At 48.9% G+C, this 25350-nt stretch overlaps 1 protein-coding gene across 6 annotated transcripts in view; it reads right to left on the bottom strand.

The window, feature by feature from the left end:
- PACSIN2 (protein kinase C and casein kinase substrate in neurons 2) overlaps window positions 1-25350 on the bottom strand; it is a 176594-nt gene that overhangs the window by 22658 nt on the left and 128586 nt on the right. The gene's annotated exons all lie outside the window — the stretch shown is intronic.

Raw genomic sequence — 25350 nt, 5'->3', positions numbered from 1 at the left:
ATGCAGGTTTCCAGGTGGCTCCTGATTTGATGTCATCACCTGCTGGGTTATTATTACCTCCCAATTACAGCAATCAGCCTGGTCTCCAACTTACTGAGCACCTCCTGTGTGCCAGGCGCCACACCAGGTGTTGTGCCCCCACAAATATCACTACCACCGTCACAAGTAGGAATAGCCATCCCCATCTTACGGGCAAGGAAACCGAGGCTTAGCGACGTTCCATAGCTTGCCCGATTCCCACCGCCAGTGGCTGGGCTGCGCTGAAGGCAGTTTTGCAAATGGCTCTCATTCGCACAGCCTTGTTAGCAAGCCTCAGACGCCTACCTGCTTTGCCAAGGCCCAAGGCGAGTTTTAATTCTTTTTTTCACACTTAGAAGGAGGGACTGGCTCATCTAAATTCAAGTATAAAAGAATAACTGGGAAAATGATAATAGCTAATTTGGGATGAAAATCAAAGTGTTCTTCAATAGGTTTCATCTTCTGAATCAGCGACTTGGAAGGATATAAAAGGTAACTGATAAAAGCTAACTGATACTCGGGCACCCAGGGGAGACAAGGCAGAAAACAGTAGATGATGGTCTCACCCCTTTCCTCTCACTGTCTTCAAGAATCTCAGCCAAGCTTTTGTCAGGTTTACCTTTCCTAAAAGTCCCTCTGTCCGGTTGATCGCGCTCAGCATTTTATCTTTGTTTACTGTCATTGTGAAAGTTCCTGAAAAACAGGGTGGCCCAGGCCCCTGCTTTTGCAGAAAAGGGTCCTATTCTGTCTGCCATACTGGTTGCAGAGACAAACCGGGCAGACTGTCTAACTCTGATTTATCAAGAGTTCAAACCACCTGATGTTTCCTCCGGGCCAGAAGTGAGTTAGCCGGGGGCTCTTCCAGAAAGAGGGAGACTAGATCTTCAAAGGACCAGAACCCATGGGGCCCTGCCTGAAAACACACAAAGGGGTAGAGGGGCTGCAGGCCCTCCAGGTAGGGCTGTCTGGAGGCCAGACGTCTTGATGGGCCACTCTTAGGGGAACCAGAGTCCTGGTGAACAGCAAAGGCCCCTGGATGCTGGCTGGCCTGGGCGGCCCCCTCCAGAGCCTGAGAGACACCATGTGATTTCCAGCCAGCCTGCTGCCCCTCCACAGCCTCTCACCCCAGATGTGGCCCAGCTGTTACTCCTCAGCAAGAAAAGCCATCAGCAGCTCCTGGACACACATAGGCCGAGCCTGGGTGGCCATCCACCGTCAATAACCCTTCTGGGGGAGGCACAGCATTTTCACAACTCGCTGGATGGGACAGCATGTGCTAGCTTCCCTTCAAACAGGGCCTTGTTGCCATTTTGAAATATACAGCAAGAAGAAACAACCAACTAACCCAACAACACACACCTCAGTGCGCAAGGAATCACAGCCCTAATTTAACCTCAACAGTTGACACATCTAGCCTCCATCTCACTGTTACCAACAGTATTCAAACCAGTAATCAGAGCAAAACAGATTTCTGGCCCTCCAGAGGCCCGCCCACCTCTCTGATTTTTCAAAACCCTTGGAGAAAGATTTAGGGGGAAATAAAGGGCATTTCTTGGCAAGTTGGCACAAGCCATCAGCATATCAGTAGCTGTTGTTCATATTTCAACGACAACTACTGAAATGTGAAAAGCAGCGATGAATACGGGAACTACCGTTTCAAAAGCACGCGCGGTACATGTTGAAATGCAAGCTCTTGGTTGGTCCTGTGCCACCAGAAGAGCTGCTACCCACGCTGTGACCACTTCTGGGGACAGGAGACAGGGTGGCCAAGCACAGAGCCTAGCGAGAGGGGGGCGCTTGTGACAATAGGCACTGAGATGCAACATCTGCCCTGCAGCCCTTTGTTAAATGAAAAGGCGACATATGGGCTCGAGACAGCCATCACTTCCAATTCACACACAGGACATTTGCCACTGTCCCCACCTCCACAAACCACCAGTGACAGAGCAGTCTGTCCGTCCGCGTCCCTGAGTGAGGTGCTGCAGTCATTACAGCTGCTTTGTTAAACTGGGATATAATCTACACTCTGTAAAATGCACAGGCACGTACTTAGAGCGGTTTGGGCAGATGTATAGGGTTGTATAACCATGGCCATGATCCAGGTCTACGAAGTTTCCATCGCCCGCCAATTCCTCCATCCCCTCCTGCTACAGCCCTTGGCAACCACTGGTCAGATTTTTGTCCCTTTTCCAGGATGTCCAGGGTAAATGGAACCACATAGTCTGTACCCTTTAGTGACTGGCGTCTGTACCCTTTAGTGACTGGCTTCTGTCACTTACCATCATGCTTTTGAGACTGGTCTAGGTTGTTGTTACCTATATCAGTAATTCATTCCATTTGATTGCTAACTAGTGTTCTCTGTTCATCCTGTTGAAGGACATTTGGGTTGCTTCCCATCTGGGGCAATTATAAATGAAGAGGCTATGAGCATTTATCTACAGGTCTTTGTGTGGCCACGTTTTAGTTTTTCTTATGTCAACACCTAGGCGTGGAGCTGCTATAAGGAAGTGTACACTTAACTTTATGAGAAACCGCCAAACTGTGACCCAAAGTGGTTGAACCCTTTTGTGTTTCCATCAGCACTTGGCATTGTCAGGGTTTTTTGTTTGTTTTTGTCATTGCACGTGGTACAGAGCAATAACTCATTGTGACTGGAGGCCCTGGGGGACGCAAGCAGTTAGGCACTTGACTACCATCAACTAGTTGAGAGCTGGAACCCACCCAGTGGCACCTCAAAAGACAGGCCTGGCAATCTATTTCCGAAAGGTCATAGCCTTGGCAATCCTACGGAGCAGCTCTACTCTGACACACATGGTGTTGCCATGAGTGGGAACTGACTCAACAGCAACTAACAAACGCAACAGTGTGATCTTAACTGGCATTTCCTGAACGCAGAGCCCACCCGGAGGTGCCCTGGAAGAAAGGCCTAGTGATCTACTTCCAAAAACCAGTCATTGAAAACCCGAGGGAGCACAGCTCTACTCTGATACCCACGGGGTCGCCCCGAGTGGGACCTGACTTCACCGCCACTGTCACACTGCTAGTTTGTTTTTTAATGTCTAACGATATCAAGCATCTTTTCTTGTGCCTGTCTGCCATCTGCATCTCTTCTTTGGTAAAGCGTGTTCTCTTTTTTTGTAATGTTTTTGAGGTACAATGCTGACTATTTTTTAAGCGCAGGAAAAATTATTTTCAGTATTTGACAATCTGATCATACGTCAAAATCAGGACACAGATGGTTACCTCTTTCTGCTCCATCAGTTTTGTCATTAAAAAGCTTCTCTTTTACTTTTCAAACACTAGCTTGTTTTGAGACGGCCAAATGGCAGATAACTTTATGCAGGAATTGAAAACAAATAAGCTTTCTTCCAACCTCATTATCAATTGTTTACTTCACAAATACCTGTTTTTTTAACTAGGTCTGAAGCTACCTATCTTCCTGGATTCCTCTAAATTTAGGCTCACCCCACTCAGATGCCAAAATACCAATGTTCGATGTAAATGTTCCCTGGAGCTGGTGAGAGGGAGGCACCACGTGGCTGGAAGGAGGGCTCAGTGGAAGGAGGAGAGGGTTGGAGGAGGTGCGGAGGACAGGGAAGGTGTCCTGGAGGTAACATCCAAGCTCAGTTTGCAAGGACAAGCCTGTAGGGCTGGCCAGATTAAAAGGGGGGTTGTTGTTGTTGGGTGCCCTCAAGTCAATTCCAACTCACAGTGACCCCATGTGACAGAGAAGGACTCTCCCATAGGGTTTTCTAGGCCATAATCTTTACGAAAGCGGATCACCAGGTCTTCCTCCTGCAGAGCTGCTGGGGGGGTTTGAACCCCCAGCCTTTCATTTAGCAGCTGAGTGCTTAACTGCTGAACCAAAAAACCAACAACTAAACCCATTGCCATCGAGTCAATTCCGGCTCATAGCGACGCTATAGGGCAGAAGAGAACTGCCCCATAGAGTTTCCAAGGAGCGGCTGGCGAATTCAAACTGCCGACCTTTTGGTTAGCAGCCAAGCTAGTAACCACTGAGCCACCAGAGCTCCTTTAAAGAGGGTTTGGGGTGGGGAAGTAAGTCCAGGTGGAGAGAACAGTCTAGGCAAAAGCAGGGAGGCGTGACAGCAGGGCGACACGGGACTCTGGAAGAAGTTCATCAGGTGTATTCTTAACAACAAAAAACAAATTAAAAAAAAAAAAGTTGACCAGAGTATACTGTTAACAAAACCAAAAACAAGTGGAGGGAAGGAGTGTGCTGTCTCATTAGCGGGAGAGCAACTAGGAGTATATTGTTGTTGTTTGCTGTTAGGTGCCGTCGAGTCAGTTCCAGCTCATAGCGACCCTATGCACGACAGAACCAAACACTGCCCGGTCCTGACCCATCTCCACAATCATTGTTATGCTTCAGCCCATTGTTGGCAGCCACTGTGTCAATCGACCTCATTGACGGTCTTCCTCTTTTCCGCTGACCCTGTACTCTGCCAAGCACGATGTCCTTCTCCAGGGACTGATCCCTCCTGACAACATGTCCAAAATACGTAAGACGCAGTCTCGCCATCCTTGCTTCTAAGGAGCATTCTGGTTGTACTTCTTCTAAGACAGATTTGTTCATTCTTTTGGCAGTCCATGCTATATTCAATATTCTTTGCTAACACAATTCAAAGGCGTCAATTCTTCTTCGGTTTTCCTTATTCATTATCCAGCTTTCACATGCATATGATGCGACTGAAAATACTATGACTTGGGTCAGGCGCACCTTAGTCTTCAAGGTGACATCTTTGCTCTTCAACACTTTAAAGAGGTCCTTTGCAGCAGATTTACCCAATGCAACGCGTCTTTTGATTTCCTGACTGCTGCTTCCATGGCTGTTGATTGTGGACCCAAGTAAAATGAAATCCTTGACAACTTTAGTCTTTTCTCCGTTTATCGTGATGTTGCTCATTGGTCCAGTTGTGAGGATTTTTGTTTTCTTTATGTTGAGGTGCAATCCATACTGAAGACTGTGGTCTTTGATCTTATTAGTAAGTACTTCAAGTCCACTTCACTTTCAGCAAGCAAGGTTGTGTCATCTGTATAACCCAGGCTGTTAATGAGTCTTCCTCCAATCTTTTTTTTTTTTTTAATAATTTTTATTGTGCTTTAAGTGAAAGTTAGTCTTCCTCCAATCCTGATGCCCTGTTCTTCTTCATATAGTCCAGCTTCTAGTATTATTTGCTCAGCATACAGGTTGAATAGGTATGGTGAAAGGATACAACCCTGACAAACACCTTTCCTGACTTTAAACCAATCAGTATCCTCTTGTTCTGTCCGAACAACTGCCTCTTGATCTTTGTAAAGTTTCCTCATGAGTACACCGGCAGTCTACTTCTGAAAAGCATTAGCCAGTGAAAACCTTATGACTAGCAGCAGAACATTGTCTGATATAGTGCTGGAAGATGAGCCGCCCAGGTTGTAAGACACTCAATAGATGACTGGGGAAGAGCTGCCTCCTGAAAGTAGAGTTGACCTTAATGACGTGGATATAGTCAAGCTTCCGGGACCTTCATTTGCTGATGTGGCACGACTCAAAATGAGAAAAAACAGCTCCAAACATCCATTAATAATCAGAACCTGGAATGTACGAAGTATGAATCTAGGAAAATTGGAAATCGTCAAAAATGAAATGGAACGCATAAACATTGATATCCTTGGCATTAGTGAGCTGAAATGGGCTGATACTGGCCATTTAGAATCTGACAATCATATACTCTACTACGCTGGGAGTGACAACTCGAAAAGGAATGGCGTTGCATTCATCGTCAAAAAGAACGTTTCAAGATCTATCCTGAAGGACGACGCTGTCAGTGATAGGATAATATCCATATGCCTACAAGGAAGACCAGTTAATACGACTATTATTCAAATTTATACACCAACCACTAGGGCCAAAGATGAAGAAACAGAAGATTTTTATCAGCTGCTGCACTCTGAAATTGATCGAACATGCAATCAAGATGCATTGATAATTACTGGCGATTGGAATGTGAAAGTTGGAAACAAAGAAGAAGGATCAGCAGTTGGAAGATATGGCCTTGGTGACAGAAACAATGCTGGAGATCAAATGATAGAATTTTGCAAGACCAGCGACTTCTTCACCGCAAATACCTACTTGCACCAACATAAACGGCAACTATACACATGGACCTCGCCAGATGGCACACACAGAAATCAAACTGACTACATCTGTGGAAAGAGAAGATGGAAAAGCTCAATCTCATCAGTCAGAACAAGGCCAGGGGCCGACTGTGGAACAGACCGTCAATTGCTCCTATGCAAGTTCAAGCTGAAACTGAAGAAAATCAGAGCAAGTCCACGAGAGCCAAAATATGACCTTGCATACATCCCACCTGAATTTAGAGATTATCTGAAGAATAGATTTGACACATTAAACACTAGTGACCGAAGACCAGACGAGTTATGGAAGGACATCATACATGAAGAAAGCAAGAGGTCATTGAAAAGACAGAGGAGTATATAGCTAGGTGTATATACATTTTTGTATGAGACTGACTTGGTTTGTAAACTTTCACTTAAAAAAAAAAGTTCCCCAGGAATGGGACACAGACGCGAGGTACACCCAGAGACGTAGCCAGGGGTGCAGTGGGGGTGGGGAGGAGCCCATGGTGAGAAATCACAAGGGTCAGGCCTCCATCCTACATGGGCGGAGATCCTGGGGGGAAGGGAAGGTGAAAGGGGCCCTCTGAGACTGGGGCTACAGTACGGGGACCGGGAGTGGGCAAGCTGGAAAAGGGAGCCACTCTGTCCTCCAGGTGGGCATGGGGGTTGGACCCGGCTCCTGGGCACCTGGGGCGGTCACCAGTTTGTGCTGCCCTGCTGCCTTCCCTGGGCCAGGCCTGCCAGGCCTGGAGGAGAGTGCTCCAGAGGCCATTCTGCCTTGGTGGGGACAAGCCAGGGGCCACAGTCCAGCCAGTAATGAAGCTCTGCCTTGAGCTGCCCCAGGAGCCTGCTGTCTGTCCTCTGAGGGATCTGAACCACTTCCACCCACAGTGCCCTTCACCCTGACCCAGAATGCCCCTAGCTGCCCCCCGCCCCCGGCCTCACCTCTCCCTTCAATCAGCCAGGCTTCTGGTTTCCCGGCCCAAGGGCCGGAGAACCCCATTTCAGACGAGCCTTAGTTCCGAAGTCAGCCGAGCCGAGTTACAGAGGTTCAGTGCAGAAACACCTGTGGAAATGGGCATTGGAGCAGAGACATGGGGCTCTGCCTGAAGCCCAGGGGTTCTGATTATAGGGTGGTGGGCAGGACTGTGCAAACAGGTCGCACCAGCTCCTTATCCTCCTGCCAGGCCTCTGGATGTACACAGTCCTGAGCAGCCTTTCCAGGGCCTTTCCCACCAGGACTCTGGACAATCCCTGCTTCTATGGCTTTACAGCTGCTGATTCTGGGCAACTCCTTTCCATGGAGCCCGGTGGGCAAAGGCAGCAGCTAAGCTGGGGATCTGGGAGCAGGCCAGCAAGGCCTCTGGTGAGCATGGCCAGTGGGCCGACCTGCAGCTGCTCCAAGCCTCTGGTTGCCGCTGTGCCTGCTTTCCAGCCTGGAGCTGGGTCCTGAGCAGGTGCTGCTGTCAGCAACAGGGCAGCCGGGAGGGAACTAACATCAACAACAATTACATACATACATATACGTGATCAGGAGCCCTGGTGGCACAAAGGTTAAAGTCTTGGCTGCTAGCCAAAACGTCAGTGGTTCAAACCCACCAGCGTCTCCACAGAAGAGACCTGGCAATTTGCTCTCATAAAGATTAAACCAAAAAAACCCACCGCTGTCAATTTTGACTCACAGTGACCCTATAGGACAGAGTAGAACTGCCCCATGGCATTTCCAAGGAGCAGCTGGTGGACTCAAACTGCCAACCTTTTGGTTAGCAGCTGTGATGGTTAAGATTGTGTGTCAACTTGGCTGGGCCGTGATTCTCAGCGTTTATATGTGATCACTCCCATGATTGAATCTGCTGTGTGTAGCCAATCAGTTGAAAGGGAGTTTCCTTGGGGGTGTGGCCTGCATCCAAACATAAGCAGACATTCTGGCTTTTTTGCTCTCTCTGGATCCTGCACTGCCTCCTGTTCGTCTGACCTCTGGCTCTTGGGACTTGAGCTCCAGCTTATCTGCAGACCTTGGGATTCCTCGATCTTCAGAGCCTGAGAGCGGAAGCCCTGCTCCCTGACTTGCCATTCTTGGGTTCACCAGTCTCTACCCTAATCCATGGACTTGGGACGTTCCAGCCTCTACAACTGCGTGACCTATTTCCTTGATGTAGATCTCTGAATATATTTATACGCTTTACTGGTTTTGCTTCTCTAGAGAACCCAGCATAAGACAACAGCCGAGCTCTTAACTGCTGCGCCACCAGGCCTGTAAAGATTACATCCTAGGAAACCCTGTGGGGCAGTTCTACTATCACATGGAGTTGCTATGTGTTGAAAATCAACTCAAGGGCACACAACAGATTAGATAAGAAAATTAAGGACTTCTGTTCAGCAACCGACAGGATGGGCAAAATGAATAGACAGCTTGCGAATATCGCCCAACTTCTAAAGTGCATGAGGGACTAAGATCTGGGATGTCCAGGAAGCCCTCCACACCCACATGAAAAAGGCAGGGCCCTCAGGAAGCCGGGGCAGGGTATGGACAGGCAAGTTCTAGGGGAAAAGGAAGCCTTAAGGCTGGCTCCTGGTCCGAGGAGCACCCATGAGAATAGTGCTCACTCTTTGCCCCCACAGACGCAGACACTAGAAAGCCCGACAGCCGGGGGTGCGGCGGTGGGCTGTGGGAGCCCTCACTGCAGACACTGGCAGGAAAGCATGCTTGGGCAGGCTTTCAGTTCAGGACTGAATTGTGTCCCCCAAAATTATGGGCTGTACATCCTCACCCTTATACCTGTGGATGCGACCCCACTGGGAACAGGGATTTACTGTTATGTTAACAAGGTCATGTCAGCGGAGGGTGTGTCTTAAACCAATCACTTTTGAGATGTAAAGAGCAGATGAGGCAGAGACAGAGAAGACGGATGCCACACCACGTCCATCTTCTCTGTCTCTAAGCAACAGAAGCTGAAAAGAGACAGACCTTCCCCCAGAGCCGGCGCTCTGAATTCGGACTTCCAGCCTCCTCAACAGTGAGAACGTAAACTTCTGTTGGTTAGAGCCACCGACCTGTGGTATTTCTGTTACAGCAGCACTAAGAAACTAAGACTCCTTCCGAGAACACCAGGCAGGACTCAGGGCTGTCGGCATTCACATATCCTACAACCTGGCATTTTTGGCCTGAGTTACACCCCCAAAGAAATGCTCACACGGGTCACAGGATACCAGCAGGCTTTCCATCAGGGCAGGTTTGTGGGGGCTGAAGGAGGCCCCTCAGTGGGGAATTCCAGTGTAAACAGGCTGGGTGCGCCAGCGTGACAGCCCAGGGAGAAAGGGACAGAATGACAGAGAGTGGGATGCCATGACGTACAGTGAAACTGTTCGCACATACAGCGAGGATACATAGTTGACAACACACGCTAGCGAAAAGCACGAGCTAAAGCCTCAGAGGGGGGAGGGACTAGGTATAAAAGTGGGAGGAGAGAGACACGGAAAGGGGTGGGTGTGAGACAATGAGCACCTAGGGCCTCCTACCTGCCCAGCTCCCGGCCCCCGGGTAAGGCTCGGCTCGTCTTCTCTGCAGAGGCTTCCCTGACACCCCCTGTCATTGCTGGAACACCAGGAGCACGTGCCTCTATCACCTGCACTTGCAGACGAGCAGGACCAACTGCCCACCGAGGGCTCGGTCCACCTGGGGGCCACAAGGACTCTTCCAAACACTGTTCCCATGCCCCTGCGACCCAGCGCGTCTTACACAGGTCACAAATCCCTTGTGCATGTTAGCCTCACCTCCCCTCTGGACTGCAGGCCCTGACTACACTGGGTGTTGTCATCATGGCACCATCACAATAGAGCATTCAATGCTGTGCCTGGCAGGTGCTGGCAGCAGGACACGTGCCACCCAGCTTCACATGTACTTTGCTCTGAATCTGCCTGTTCATACATACCCTTGCCCCACCTTCTCATGGGGCCTTAACCCTCAGGGCCATCCTGTGCGGGCTGCACCATTAGTGTCAACAGGCTTGAAGAGGTGAAGTCACCGTGATCATGCAGCCAGAAAGAGGAAGGGCCTGCTTTCCAGAACCTTCCAAAGTCTTCATGGGTAGATGTCAGGTAACATGTGTACTCCCAGCCAGTCCCATGAGTTCCAGAGAAGGCCACTGAGAGAGTTCCAGGCTGCAGGGCAGACTCCAGGCCCCGCTCAGGGCCCTCAACCCTGTGATAGACTAGGACCACTTGCTTAAGAGAGCCTTGACTTCACCTTTGATGTCCTCATGCTCTTTAACCTGTGACCCTGCAGGCCCAAGCACCACAACTGCTCCCTCTACACAATGGAGAGGAAGGTTCAAGGAGGCGCCAGCTGTGCGAAGCTGATCAAACAGAAGGAAAAGCCCCTGGTGGCATCCGTCCAGGCACACCAATGGAGTCAAAGTCAAGTGTTTTCACCTACAGCTTATCAAGTACACCAAGAGGCTACAGAATTTTCTGTCCAAGGATAAAAGATGACCCTTTTGGGACTCCTTAATTACAGTCCTGCAGATGGCAGCAAGATGGACTGCATGAGGTTGGGTATCCTGTTCGAGTCCCGCTAGCGAGGCCTCCTTCCCTCTGCCTGCTCTCACCAGGGGAGCGACACGGGTCTGGCCCTGCTCCAAGGTGTGTGGCCCTGTACAGCCTCTCTCCACATTTGGATTCTCTCAGGTGCAAGGTGGAGTCAGAGCTGAGCTATGTGGGGCATGTGTACTGGGAGACAGGGGTGTGCATCACAGGACAAGACATGGCCTCTCACCTTTTCGGGGGAGAGGATTAGATGACCTCTGAGAACCCTTGACAACTGCAGGGTTTCTAATTGAACAGAGGTCAGCTAATGCCACCCCTAAAATGTTTGTAACCTCTCAATTATTGAGGGTCTGGCATACCCTCTTGTCATTCACAGATACTTACTGAGTACCTACTGTGTGCCAAGGACTGGGCACGGCACTAGGAACATAATGGTGACCAAGCTGCAACAATGGGCTCCAGCATAGCAACGATTGTGAGCATGGCACGGGACCAGCACAGCAATGACTGTGAGCATGGTGCAGGACCACCACAGCAACGACTGTCAGCATGGCGCAGGACCAGCACAGCAATGACTGTGAGTATGGTACAGGACCACCACAGCAACAACTGTGAGCATGGTGCAGGACCACCATAGCAACAACTGTGAGCATGGTGTAGGACCACCACAGCAACGACTGTCAGCATGGCACAGGACCAGCACAGCCAATGACTGTGAGCACGGTGCAGGACCACCATAGCAATGACTGAGCATGGCACAGGACCAGCACAGCAACAACTGTGAGCATGGTGCAGGACCACCACAGCAACGACTGTCAGCATGGCGCAGGACCAGCACAGCAACGACTGTGAGCATGGTGCAGGACCACCACAGCAACGACTGTCAGCATGGCGCAGGACCAGCACAGCAACGACTGTGAGCATGGTGCAGGACCACCTCAGCAACGACTGTCAGCATGGCGCAGGACCAGCACAGCAACGACTGTGAGCATGGCGCAGGACCACCACAGCAACGACGGTCAGCATGGCGCAGGAACAGCACAGCAACAAATGTGAGGATGGCACAGGACCGGGCAGTGTTTCATCCTGTTGTACAAAGGGTCGCTATCAGTCAGAACCAACTTGATGGCGCCTAACAACAAACCATCATAGAATTTATCGGTCAGATAAATGAGACAAGTGAAGACGGTGACAAGTTCTGGGCAGGAACACTCTAGGTGGTCGGGAAGGCCTGGAGGAGGTGATGTTTGAGGTGGGAGTTGAGGGAACTTTGTGGGTGAGGCTGCTTTCTGAAGGTTGGAGCAGGATGTCCTGAGGCCCCAGAACATGGAGGCCTGCGATGCACCCCTCGGTGAAGCCTCACCTCTCCTGGTATCATTCTTACATGGACTGACATGTTAAAATGGTGAGTTTCGAGCACTGGAACGGTGCTTCTGTTCCTCTCCATCCACCACACCAGGCAGACAGAGGGCGCCCCACAGACATTTCTCAACATCTGATGTGGTGCTAGGAGCCCGGACTTCCCTTCCACATGGAGAAGAGGTGACTGGGACACTGCTGAGAGAGCTCAGTTAGAGGCACAGGCAATGCAGTAACTTGTGAGCCTTTATTTCTCAAGTTCTTAGTCCCGTGAGCCCCCACGCATCTGTCAGTTAATATGACTATTATTTAAATTTACACACCAATCACTGAGACCAAATAAGAAGAAACTGAAGACTTTTACCTTACCAACTTCTACAGTCTGAAATTGATGTAATCGGTCTGTAATCAGGATGCACTGATAATTAATGGTGATTGGAATGTGAAAGTTGGAACCAAAGAAGGATCTGTGGTTGGAAAAAATATAGCCTTGGTGATAGAAATGATGCCGGAGATCACATGGTAGAATTTTGCAAGACCAATGACTTCTTCATTGCAAATACTTTCTTTCACCAACATAAACGGTGACTATATACATTAACCTCGCCAGATGGAATACACAGGAATCAAATCAACTACATCTGTGGAAAGGGACAATGGAAAAGCTCAATATCATCAGTCAGGATAAGGCCAGGGGCTAATTGCAGAACAGATCATCAACTGCTCATATGCAAGTTCAAGCTGAAACTGAAGAAAATTAGAACAGATTGACGAAAGCCAAAGTACAACCCTGAGTATGTCCCACCTGAATTTAGAGACCATCTCAAGAATAGATTGGACGTGTTGAACACTAACGACCGAAGACCAGTTGAGTCGTGGAATGACAGCAAGGACATCATACATGAAGAAAGCAGGCGGTCATTAAAGAGAAAAGACGAAAATGGATGTCAGAAGAGACTCTAAAACTTGCTCTTGAACATTGAGTAGTTAAAGCAAAAGGAAGAAATGATGAAGTAAAAGAGCTGAACAGAAGATTTCAAAGAGCAGCTCAAGAAGACAAAGTAAAGTATTATAATGACATGTGCAAAGACCTGGAGATAGAAAACCAAAAGGGAAGAACACGCTTGGCATTTCTCAAGTTGAAAGAACTGAAAAAAAAATTCAAGCCTCGAGTTTCAATACTGAAGTATTCTATGGGGAAAATATTGAACAACGCAGGAAGCATCAAAAGAAGATGAAAAGAATACACACAGTCAACTGTGCCAAAAAGAACTGGTCGATGTTTAACTATTTCAGGAGCTAGCATATGATCAGGAACCAATGGTACTGAAGGAAGAAGTCCAAGCTGCACTGACGGCACTGGAGAAAAACAAGGCTCCAGGAATTGACGGAACACCACTTGAGATGTTTCAACAAATGAATGCAGCCCTGAAGTGCTCACTCATCTATGCCAGGAAATTTGGAAGACAGCTAGCTGGCCAACCAACTGAAGAGATGCATATTTATGCCTATTCCCAAAAAGGTGATCCAACAGAATGTGGAAATTATCACACAATGTCATTAATATCACATGCAAGTAAAAGTCTGCTGAAGATTATTCAAAAGTGGCTGCAGCAGTATATCAACAGGAAACTGCCAGAAATTCAAGCCGAATTCAGAAGAGGACGTGGAACTAGGGAAATCATTGCTGATGTCAGGTGGATCCTGGCTGAAAGCAGAGAATACCAGAAGGATGTTCACCTATGTTTTATTGACTATGCTAAGGCATTCGACTGTGTGGATCGTAACAAATTATGAATAACACTGTAAAGACTGGGAATTCCGAAACACGTAATTGTGCTCATGATTAACCTTTACAGAGATCAAGAGTCAGTCATTCAAACAAAACAAAGGGATACTGCGTGGTTTAAAGTCAAGAAAGGTGTGCGTCACGGTTATATGCTTTCACCATACTTATTCAATCTGTATGCTGAGTAAATAACCCAAGCTGGACTATGTGAAGGAGGCATCAGGATTGGAGGAAGACTCTTTAACAACCAATGTTATGCAGATGACACAACCTTGCTTGCTGAAAGTGAAGAGGACTTGAAGTACTTACTGATGAAGATCAAAGACCACAGCCTTCAGTATGGATTGCACCTCAACATAAAGAAAACACAAATCCTCACAACTGGGCCAATGACCAACATCATTATAAACAGAGAAAAGACTAAAGTTGTCAAGGTTTTCATTTTACTTGGATCCACAACCAACAGCCATGGAAGCAGCAGCCAGGAAATCAAAGGGCTCACTGGGCATATCTGCTGCAAAAGACCTCCTTAAAATGTTGAAAAGCAGCGATGTCACTTTGAAGATTGAGGTGCACCTGACCCAAGCTACGCTGTTTTCAATCGCCTCATATGCATGTGAAAGCTTGACAATGAATAAAGAAGACCGAAGAAGAATTGATGCCTTTGAATTGTGGTTTTGGTGAAAAACATTGAATATACCATGGACTGCCAAAAGAGCAAACAAATCTGTCTGGGAAAAGTACGAGCAGAAGGCTCCTTAGAAGCAAGGATGGCAATACTATGTCTCACGCACTTTGGACATACCATCAGGAGGGATCAGTCCCTGGACAAGGACATCATGCTTGGCCAAGTAGAGGGTCAGTGAAAAAGGGAAAGATTCTCAATGAGATGGATTGACACAGTGGTTGCAACAATGGGCTCAAGCATAATAAGGATGGCGCAGGACCAGGCAGTTGTTCATTCTGTTGTACATAGGGTTGCTATGAGTTGGAACCAACAATAACGATCCCATGAGTCACAAGAGCTCTCCCCACAACAGATAAAAAGAATATATTCTCGTGAGTCATCAGATAGTAGCTCCACGGTGAAATGAGAAACCAACACCTTTCTGTCAGTCTAGAAAGAGTCACTTGGGCACTAACTGCAAGAGGACCTCACGGTTCCTTACTTTAGCTCCATCAGCTTACCCCTAAAGCAGGCTGGGAGGCTCCATGGCTGAGCCCCTTCTTCCCACAGTGAAGTCCCTACATCCTCACCCACGTGCCCTGTGGTGTACGTGGCAGACGCTGTATCCTGTACACACCTGCAGGTGTGTGTGGCTGCAGGGCCTCCGACCTCAGGCTACTTTCTTACAACTACCCCAACCTGTCCTCGAGGTCTTCCCTTCAAAGAGGGATGACCATGGATCTTAGGGCTGTAAGATGTGTGCTGTGCACCCGAAAACACCACGGTTGGGGTCGTCTACAGAAAATCATCCGGTCTGCCACAGCTCGCTCTCCGCAGCCCTCGTTTCTACAGGATTCCAGCTTCCCCAGCTGCCCAACCTTCCTTCCAGCTCATCTACCACCTGGGCTCCCAACTTGCCCCGTTCCTGCTCGGAGGACCTAGGAGCCCCTCATCATGGTACTTGCCTGAACCACCCATGTGGGACCGACACCTAACCTCACTGGGGCTCCTTACGTGCAAACAGGGTAACGCCGTTCACCGTGCAGGGCCCCAGACAGTTAGCGATGGCGGATGGGAAGCTTCTTGCCAGACCTGGCACTGCAGCTGCTGGTTGTGTGGTATTGTTAACGGCCTCAGTTTCCCACACAATCCTGAGTGTGATCTGAGAGCTCCCAGCGTGGCTCTGACCAGCACTGGTCCCATAATTTCCTCGAGGCCCCACTCCTGTCCCCACTCCTGGGTTTCAGTTCTTGCCCCTGACACTAACAGGCCCACCCTCTGGTCCTGGGATCTGTCTTCATCAAGTAGGAGAGGGAAGGCAACAAGGCCCACTTTCCTGCAAAGGCAACCCTTGCTCTTGATAGTTTAAAAGCACAAATCCCAGATTCCAACCACTTTAAAGATCAATTGGGCTATCCATCTTTAATCCAAATGTTCGAACTGACTAAACCCAAACATGGATGAAACAAAGCCAAGAATTCCAATTCTCAGATCCTACCTCCAAAGGCTGCCCACATAAAACAAATGCTGTGGAAAGGAAAGCGGCGTTTAAACAAAGTTGTTTTAGAAACAAGCTCCTCCTGCAAGGCTGGTCCCTCAGATTCCAGGTCTCTGTGGCTGCAAGGCCCTGTGGACTTGTTCATGCACACAGCTGTGCCCTGCCAGCATGCCATCGCCCCTAAGGCCCCACCCTGGGGAGCGTTCCATCTGTGCACTGTCTCACTCACTCACGCAGTCTCTCACCTACTCATTCTCTCACTCACTCTCCCACTCTCACTCACTATCTTACTCAATGCTCACTCCTCACTCCTCTCACTCACTACCTCACTCAGTCTCTCACCCACTCTCTCGTTCTCTCAGCCACTCACTCTCCCACTCTCATTCATTATCTTACTCATGGTCACTCACTCACTTTCTCACTCCTCACTAAGTCTCTCACTCACCTTACTCTTTCTAACTTGCTCATTATCTCTCACTCACTCATGCTCACTCATTCACTCACTAATTCTCTCACTCTCTCATTATCTTACTCTCATTCACTCACTCTCACTCACTCTCTTACTCTTGGTCTCTCACCCACTTCCACTCTCTCACTCTCACTCACTGTATGCTCACTCACTCTCACTCCCTTACGCTCACTCACTCCTCTAAGTCTCTCACTCTCATTCACTTTCTCATTATCTTACTCGCTCTCTCACTCTCACTCATTATCTTACTAGGCTCGCTCACTCTCTCACACTCACTCTCTTACTCTCACTCACTCTCACTCTCTTACTCATTATCCTCTCACTTTCTCATTCTCATTCACTCTCACTCTCTAAGTCACTCTCACTCACACTCTCACTCATTTTACTCTCACTCAGTCTCTCACCCACTTCCACTCACTCACTCATCATATACTCACTCCCTTATGCTCACTCTCACTCACTCACTAAGGCTCTCACTCACTAACTCACCCATTATCTTACTACATTCACTCTCACGCTCTTACTCTCACTCTCATTCACTCATTGTCTTTCACTATCTCACTCTCACCCATTCACTCACTAAGTCACTCACTCACACTCACTATCTTACTCTCATTCACTCTCTCCCACTCTCATTATCTTACTCTTATTGTCTCAGTCTCTCACCCGCTCACTCACCCATTCTCACTCTCAATCTACCACTCTCACTCACTCCTTATCTCTCCCTTACTCTTTCTCTCACTCACACTCTCACTCATTATCTTATTCACACTTACTCTCTTATGCTCACTCCTCACTCTCATTATCTCACTCACTCTAACTCATTATCTTATGCTCACTCTCACTCTCATCCACTCATTATCTTACTCTCACTCTCAATCACTCACTCACTGTCTTACTCTCACTCACTGTCGCTCTCTTACTCTCACTCACTCTCACCCATTATCTTAATCTCAGTCTCTCACTTTCACTCATCTCACTCACATTCTCACTCTCACTCACACCCACTCACTCTCACTTGATCTTACTCTTTCACTCTCATTAACTTTCTCACTCATGATTACTCTCTGTCACTCTATCACTCACTCTCATTAACTCTATCTTACTCACTCACACTCAGTCCCTCTCACTCTTACTCACATTCTCACTTATTCTCACACAGTCTCTCACTCGTTATCTTACTCTCACACTCACTCACACTCACTCCTCACTCATTCACTCTCACTTTCTCCCTCTTACTCATGCTCTCACTCTCTCTCATTCACTCCTCACTCACCTTCTCACTCTCACTCACTTACTCTCTCGCTCTCAATTAGTCACTCACTCTCACGCTCTCACTCTCTCTTTCATGCTGTCTCTCAGTTTCACTCTCTCACGCTCTCTCCCTCTCTCACTCACTCCACACTCGCTCATTCACTTTCTCAGTCTCACTGATTCACTCTCTCGCTCTCACTCATGGTCTCACTTGCTTACTCTCACACTCATGCTCTCATTCACTTACTCTCACTCTCACATTCACTTTCTCACACTCACATTCTCATTCACTTACTCTCTCATCACTCTCTCTCATTCATCACTCGCCCTTTGGCAAAGTGCCAGGAAGCCATAGGCGCCCAATCCATGGCTGTTGAGTGGCTAGGCCACTGCCCTCTGTGGTCGCCCCTCACACTTAGGTTGGGTGCTGTGATGGATGGGACCTCGCTGCTGCCGAGGGCTGCCATCCATGGGGATGGCAGGATCACCATCCTAGATCTATAAACAAGTGTTCCCTACAGGCTGGCAAGGACAGCAGGGTCATCATCCCAGGTCTATGAGGAAGCGATCCCTGTAGGTCAGCAGGGCCAGCAGGGTCATCATCACTATGGGTTGCTTTTGTATCATTGGGTAGGACTGTGTGATAGGGTAATTGTAGCCCACCAAAGGGGCTAGTCAGTTTTGCCATCCCACTGGGCTTGAAATGAGCCGCACTAGAGGTGGGAAAGAGAAGATACTACCACCACCAAGAAAGAAGAGCCAGCAAGTCTTTTGGACCCAGGATCCCTGCCCTGAGAATCTCTTGGAAGCAGGGGACATAGAGAGTGAGCTGTAACCCTGAAGAGGCTGAGAAGCTGTGGCAGGAGAGATGCAGTATCAGGAGATGGTGTGGTGGGCTTCCTGGTCCACAGAGAGAGAAAGCTGAGTGCCTTTGGGCAGAGGCCTAGGGCCAGAGAGAGGCATGCCTACAGCATGGCTGGGAAGAGGCTGTCCTAATGGAAGAACTGTATCCTGAGCATTTCTGAACCTGAACTTTTTACTTCCTTAATAAACCCCATAATCGTGAGCAGGGTGTGTGAGTTCTGTGTGGCCACTGCAATGAATTAACGAACCCGGCAGAGAAGCAGAGAGTGCCACTGGAGGAAGGGCTGGTGTCAGAATTGGTAAAAATTGCTCGCGGAGGAGGAAACTGCACCACTGGGTTAACCACCTGGGTGCCGCTTCTGGCCCGTCAGCCACACAAGGACAGGGGCTGCCTCTGTCACGTCCACCTCTGGCTCTTGAGCTCAGTGCTGGCACGCAGCGGGGGCTTGGTCCACACAGGCTACACTGATCAACAAACAGGGAGAAGATGGCTTGGATGGAAGCCATGTCACCATGAGAAACACCTCCAGGACTGGGCAGAGGCTGGTCTAACGCCAGCATCACGGTCAACGTCTAAATGCTGGCTTCTAGCTTCAACTGTTTGCAGCTTGGTGAGCGTGAGGGTGGCTCTGGCTCTGCGTTGCCAGTGCCCTTTGCACAGTATGGCATTCAGCGTTGTTGCTGTTCTGTGCCGTCGAGTCGATTTCATCTTACGACAACCCTGTGACAGAGCAGAACTGCCCCATAGGGTCCTCTTGGTTGTAATCTTTAAGGAAGCAGGTCGCCAGGCCTTTCATCTGCAGAGCTGCTGGGTGGGTTTGAACCGCCAACTTTCGGTCAACTGTTTGCACCACCGGGCACACAAAAGGGACTTCTATGCTCAAAGGCGGGGGGCGGGTGGCTGGGTGCACAGCAGTTACCACCTGGTCCCCCAGGAGCTTTGGTCCAGTGTGTCCCCTTAAGGAGCCTGGGTTCCCGCAGCTGTGGGGATGCCATCCAGTCCCTGAAGACACTGGACCCACAGGAGACTCTCTGTAAGCAGAATGGACCCAGCTGGGCAGAGCCCATCCTCAGGGCACCTGCAGGGCACCTGCTGGGTGGCTGGTTCTGGCTGGCTGCCACAGGTTGTAGAGTTTGTCGCTTTTGTTTTCAGCTTATGCCTTTGATATACACTATCTACAGCATTGCGTTTAGCCCCTGCACTCACTCATTCCTGGAAAAAATCAAATCATGCTTTGAGCGGGGAAGGGAAAGCATCATTTGTCACTTTTGTCTGTTTTATTCATGCTGTACCCCCGGGGCCCAGAATAGGGTCTGGCACATAGTATGTGTTTCCTATATTTATTGAGAGAATGATTTCTTCTTGGTATCATGGTTATCTGTTCCTGGAGTACGATCCTGGGAAAACTGTATTTTTTTTCCATTGGCTTAAAGAAAATTCACAAAAATACAACTCATTCTAAAAAGGGGGGTAGAAAATATCTCTTAAGAATGGTCCTCAGCAGCTTGGTTCAGGAAACCCCAGAAAGGTCAAATGCAACTCTCTTAAAAAGAACAGAAAGAACCTTGAACAAACGTTACATAACGTTTGCCAACAGATGCGGCATTTCTATATTGTGTGCAACATAGTGGGGATAAAAAGTTTCTGCCAGCAGAAGGAAAGAGTGCCACACATGATCTTAGGCTCTTGGCAGATGTCATCTATAACTTTTACAGCCATCCTGGGAAGCAGGGATTCTAGGTTATCACTTAGGGAACTGAGCAGGTTACCAAACGTTCCTGAGCCCTCAGAGGCCATACCAGGCAGAGGGTGGAGCTAGGGTCTGAACCCAGGTATGACTGCTTCTGCATACTGAAGCACTGGCATTTAAATGTGCAGCAGGGATTGCAAAGGAACCACTCGCTTTTACAAGGAGCACTCAGGAGATAGAGCAGGTGGGAGAGGTAGGTAGAGCCTGACTCCTGGGCCCAAATCCCAGCTCCACCACCTACCACCTATGTGAAGTTGGACAAATCCCAAACCATCCTAAGCCTCAGTTCTCCTGCCTGTAAAATGGGGATCATGAACTCAGAAGGCGGTTGTTAAGGCTTGAGAGCACCCACATGAGCCAGAAGCAGGGCTGGACACAGAGTGAGCACGTGATAAACGCCAGCTCTGGTGCTGCGTTCTAAACCTCTCACTGTAGGTCGACATGCAGTGCAGTAAATTATATGGCCTTTCTAGCTATGGTCTTGTAACTCCCACAAAATGACTGGCTGCGACTATGCAAATTGAGTGACTTACGGTCTACCAAGGGGATCAGTCAGTTTATTACTCAAATTGAGTGACTGTGGCCTACCAAAGAGATTGGTCAGTTTGTGGTCCTGGTGGGAGGACCATGCCTGGAAATTAACAAGGAGTAGGCTTACGTAAGGACCAATTCCACAGAGGCTGACCTCACCACCATTAAAATAGAAGAGTCTGGAGCAGAGTGCATCCTTTGGACCAAGGACCTGGAGTCCCTGCGCTGACAGACTCTTAGACTTAGAAGAGAACTTTAACACTGAAGATGGCGTGAAGCGGCAGCAAGCATGGCAGAGCCTGGCAGCAGAGAAATAGCAGCAGCAGTACAAGCGGCAGGAACCAAGAGACCAACACGAGACAGCTGCAGTGGGCTTGCCAATTCAGGAGCAACAGAGAGCCCAGTGCCTTCGGGCAAGAAGCTTGCTGGCAAGGTAGAGTGCCTCCACGCACTTATCAGCAGAGCTAAGAGAGAACTGTAACCCTTGTCCAGGCAGGGCAGAGGCCTGAGTGTGCCCTGTGCAGGGACTGTCTCGAAGGACCCTATGCATGGGTCTTCCCAAAGCAGGACACAGCTGGCGCAAAGGCCAGCAAGCCCAGCAGCAAAGCAGAAGCCTCGGAAGCTGTACAGGTCCCCAAGCAGCATGGTGGCAGCCAGAGGCAGTGGTGATGTGAAGATAGCATCTAACATCTGACCTGAACCACAGCACACCTGCCCAGTGACATAAGAATGAACATGTGCAAAAGGACAAATGTTGTATAAGACGACTATTGTAAGAACTCAAGAAAAGGTTTAAACACAGAAGAAAACAATTTTTGATGGTTACGAGGGTGGGGAGGGAGGGAAGGAGAGGGGAATTCACTAACTAGACAGTAGACGAAAATCATCTTAGGTGAAGGGAAGGACAACACACAATACAGGGGAAGTCAGCGCCACTGGACTAAACCAAAAGCTAAGAAGTTTCCTGAACACAACCAAATACTTTGAGGGACAGGGCCTGGGTACCATAGTTTCAGGGGACATCTAGGTCAAATGGCATAACAGTTTATTAAGAAAATGTTCTACATCCCACTTTGGTGAGTGGCATCTGGGGTCTTAAAAGCAAGCAAGTAGCCATCTAAGATACATCAATTGGTCCCAATTCGCCTACAGCAAAGGGGAATGAAGAACACCAAAGACACAAGAAAAATATTAGCCCAAGTAACAAAAGGGGCCACATAAACCAGAGACTACATCAGCCTGAGACTGGAAGAACTAGATGGTGCTTAGCTACCACCAATGACCACCCTGACAGGGAACACAACAGAGAGTCCCTGACAGAGTAGGAGAAAAGGGGGGTACGGAACTCAAATTTTAGTAAAATGACAAGAATTAACGGTCTGACTGAGACTGGAGGAACCCTAGAAGACATGGCCCCCAGACTCTCTGTTAACCCAGAACTAAAACCATTCCCAAAGCCAACTGTTCAGACAAAGAATAGACTGGACCATAAGACATAAAATGATATTCGTGGAGAGTATGCTTCTTAGTTCAAACAGATACATGAGAATAAGTAGGCAGCTCCTGTCTGGAGGCAAGATGAGAAGGCAGAAAGGGACAGGAGCTGGGTGAATGGACAAGGGAAATCCATGGTGGAAAGGAGGAATGTGCGGTCATATTATAGGGAGAGCCACTAGGGTCACATAACAATGATCCCAGATGTGTATAAATTTTTGTATGAGAAACTTGAGCTGTAACCTTTCACCTAAAGCACAATTAAAAAAAAAAAAAAGAATGGACATGGGTAATTTGATATTTTCAATCACCTCATATGCATATGAAAGCTGGGCAATGAATAACAAAGATCAAAGAAGAATTTACGCCTTTGACTTACGGTGCTGGCGAAGAATGTTAAATATACCATGGACTGCAAAAGAACAAACAAATCTGTCCCGGAAAAAGTCCAGCCATAATGCACGTTAGAAGCAAGGGTGGTGAGACTGTATCTCCCAAACTTTGGACATGTTATCAGGAGGGACCAGACCCTAGAGAAGGACATCATGCTTGGTAAAGTAGAGGGTCAATGAAAAAGGGAAAGACCCTCAATGAGATGGACTGACACAGTGGCTGCAACGATGGGCTCAAGCATAACAATTGTGAGGATGGCACGGGATCAGACAGCATTTCGTTCTGTTGCACACAGGGTCACTGTAAGTCGGAACTGACAGGACACCATCTGTTGCATGTAGGGTCGCTGTGAGTCGGAAGCGACACAACACCACCTAACAGCAAGAGGTTCACCTTTTGAAAATGTGCTGTTATTGCTTAATGTTTGCTTTCTAGAAATGATAATAATGGCTTTCACTTGGCCAACATTGTCTAAGTGCCTAGTGTGTCTGGCTGTAGCACCCATAGCACCCATAGATACCAGTGGTAGATACCAATGGGTGCATGTGCCTCATTCCTAGCAGTCTTATGGCTGCCTGCAAGCTTGAGGCAGAGTCTGGCTGCATGTACAAGGTACACAGACATATGCACACACATGGCCACAGAGAAGTACACAGGCCAGGAGTACACAGCTGTGTGTCTGCAGCTCGATACACTCTTACAGTGCGCTCATACAGGCCTGGGGTATAGCAGAGGGTCTAAAGCCACTGCTCTCCCATGCTGGCAGCCCACGGTGGTGCACCCCCTCAGGAGGGGAGCCTCTTCTGCATCCCCATGGCATTTGAGCTGCACCGTTTGTGGGTCACTCTTGTTTGTTTTATTCATGCTGTACCCTTGGGGCCTAGAATACGGCCTGGAATGTAGTGTGTGTTCTTCATATTTACTGAGAGAATGATTTTCTCCTGGTATCATGGTTATCTGTGCACTTACTTTAATTCTGAACATTTGGCTGAGCAGGGCGTGTCTTAGGACTCTGCATGAAGCCCCAGACTTGCTCCGATCGCTAGCCCACTCAGCCTGGCAGCCCTGTGAGAACAGGTTGAAAACGGCAAGGGAGGCTAATGCCCTCATCCTTGCTCATTGTTCAGCAGATACTCAGTTTCTGGCTGAAAGAATGAATTAATGGTTATATTTAGACACTTTGGTAAAATTCAGGTGCAACCCTGGCCTCACAGGAGCTCCATCTCAGCACAGCGGGGCACAGATGATGCACTAGGTCGGGGCTGCCTGCATGCAGGCAGTCACAGCAAGTCCACCCAGCTCTGTGTATGTGGGGGGCGGCTGACGCGGGGGACAGGCAGAGAGCACACGGAGCGACCCCTGCTACAGCACAGCCCCCTTATATGGATTTTTACACGCCTCTGACCCCTCCCGTGGCACTCACCCGGCTATGCTGTAAGCTTAGGGCCTGCCTCCCCCACAACAATAGGGCTCTGGGAGGGGAGACTGCAAGCCCACCTTGGGACCCCAGGACTTGGCTGGGGGCCAGGACTGTGGCAGGTGCCAAATCAGCCTTTGTGGAAAACATGCAATGGGGCACCAGCATCTTCTAATGTTACCTATAGAATCAATCTAAAAAAAAAACCAGTCTTGCTGGTCCGAGAGAGAATGGAAAAGCCCTGGGAGTACGGCCCGCGGACACCTTTTTAAGTCAGTTACTGAAGTCACTCCTGAGGCTCACCTTCAGTCAAAGATTAGACAGGTCTATAGGGCCATCAATAACACGTGCGGGGAACGTGCTTTATAGTGCAAGCATGTATACAAGACTAAAGGACACACCAGCCTAACAGCAAAGATGAGAAGGCAGGAAGGGACAGGAAAACTGGATGAATGGAAACAGGGATCCCGGGGTGGAGAAGGCGAGAGTGTTGACACATCACAGGGTTGGCAACCAATGTCACAAAACAATTTGTGTATTAACTGTTTAATGAGAAACTAATTTGCTCTGTAAACTTTCGCCTAAAAAAAAGCGCAATTAAAAAAAAAAAAGGAAGCACTGGTCTCTAAGAATGGGAAGGGTACACTGTCTCAGACAAATCACGGATGTGTGTTCAGATGTTCTCATGTGACGTGGAGTCCCTGAAGTTCTCTGACGGCTGGGAGAGGGGTCAGATGTGGCCAAGCCCAAGAGGAACCAGCCTGTGTCAGCAGCTGAAAGTGCCTGCAGGTGGAGGGCCTTCCCTGAAGGATGCCGTGAATATTGCAGGGCACGGTCATCGCCTGCTCTCTGGGCTAACATTCCCGAACGCTTTACTGAAGGCAATTTATGTCCTCTTCACCGGCGAGTGTGCTTCACTGCTGAGGCTCTCTGTGCCCACAGGAGTGCAGGGCAGGTCAGAGCCAGTCTGGGCTCCTCCAGCAAGACATGGGCTCTGCTGACACACCCCGACAACAGCTGAGCAGAAGGCCTGCCTTGGAAACTTCGATGAGGCAGAGTCCGGCCCAGTTCCCGAAATCAGCACCGTTTGCCTCCCAGCCTGGGCCCCACTGGAGCCTTCCACAGATGGGGCAGTGGCCCTCAGTCCTGCTGGGGACAGA

Source organism: Loxodonta africana, chromosome 4 (assembly GCF_030014295.1).
Source record: "Loxodonta africana isolate mLoxAfr1 chromosome 4, mLoxAfr1.hap2, whole genome shotgun sequence".
In the NCBI taxonomy this organism is placed as follows: Eukaryota; Metazoa; Chordata; class Mammalia; order Proboscidea; family Elephantidae; genus Loxodonta; species Loxodonta africana.
This window is presented reverse-complemented; position numbering and strand designations above follow the sequence as displayed.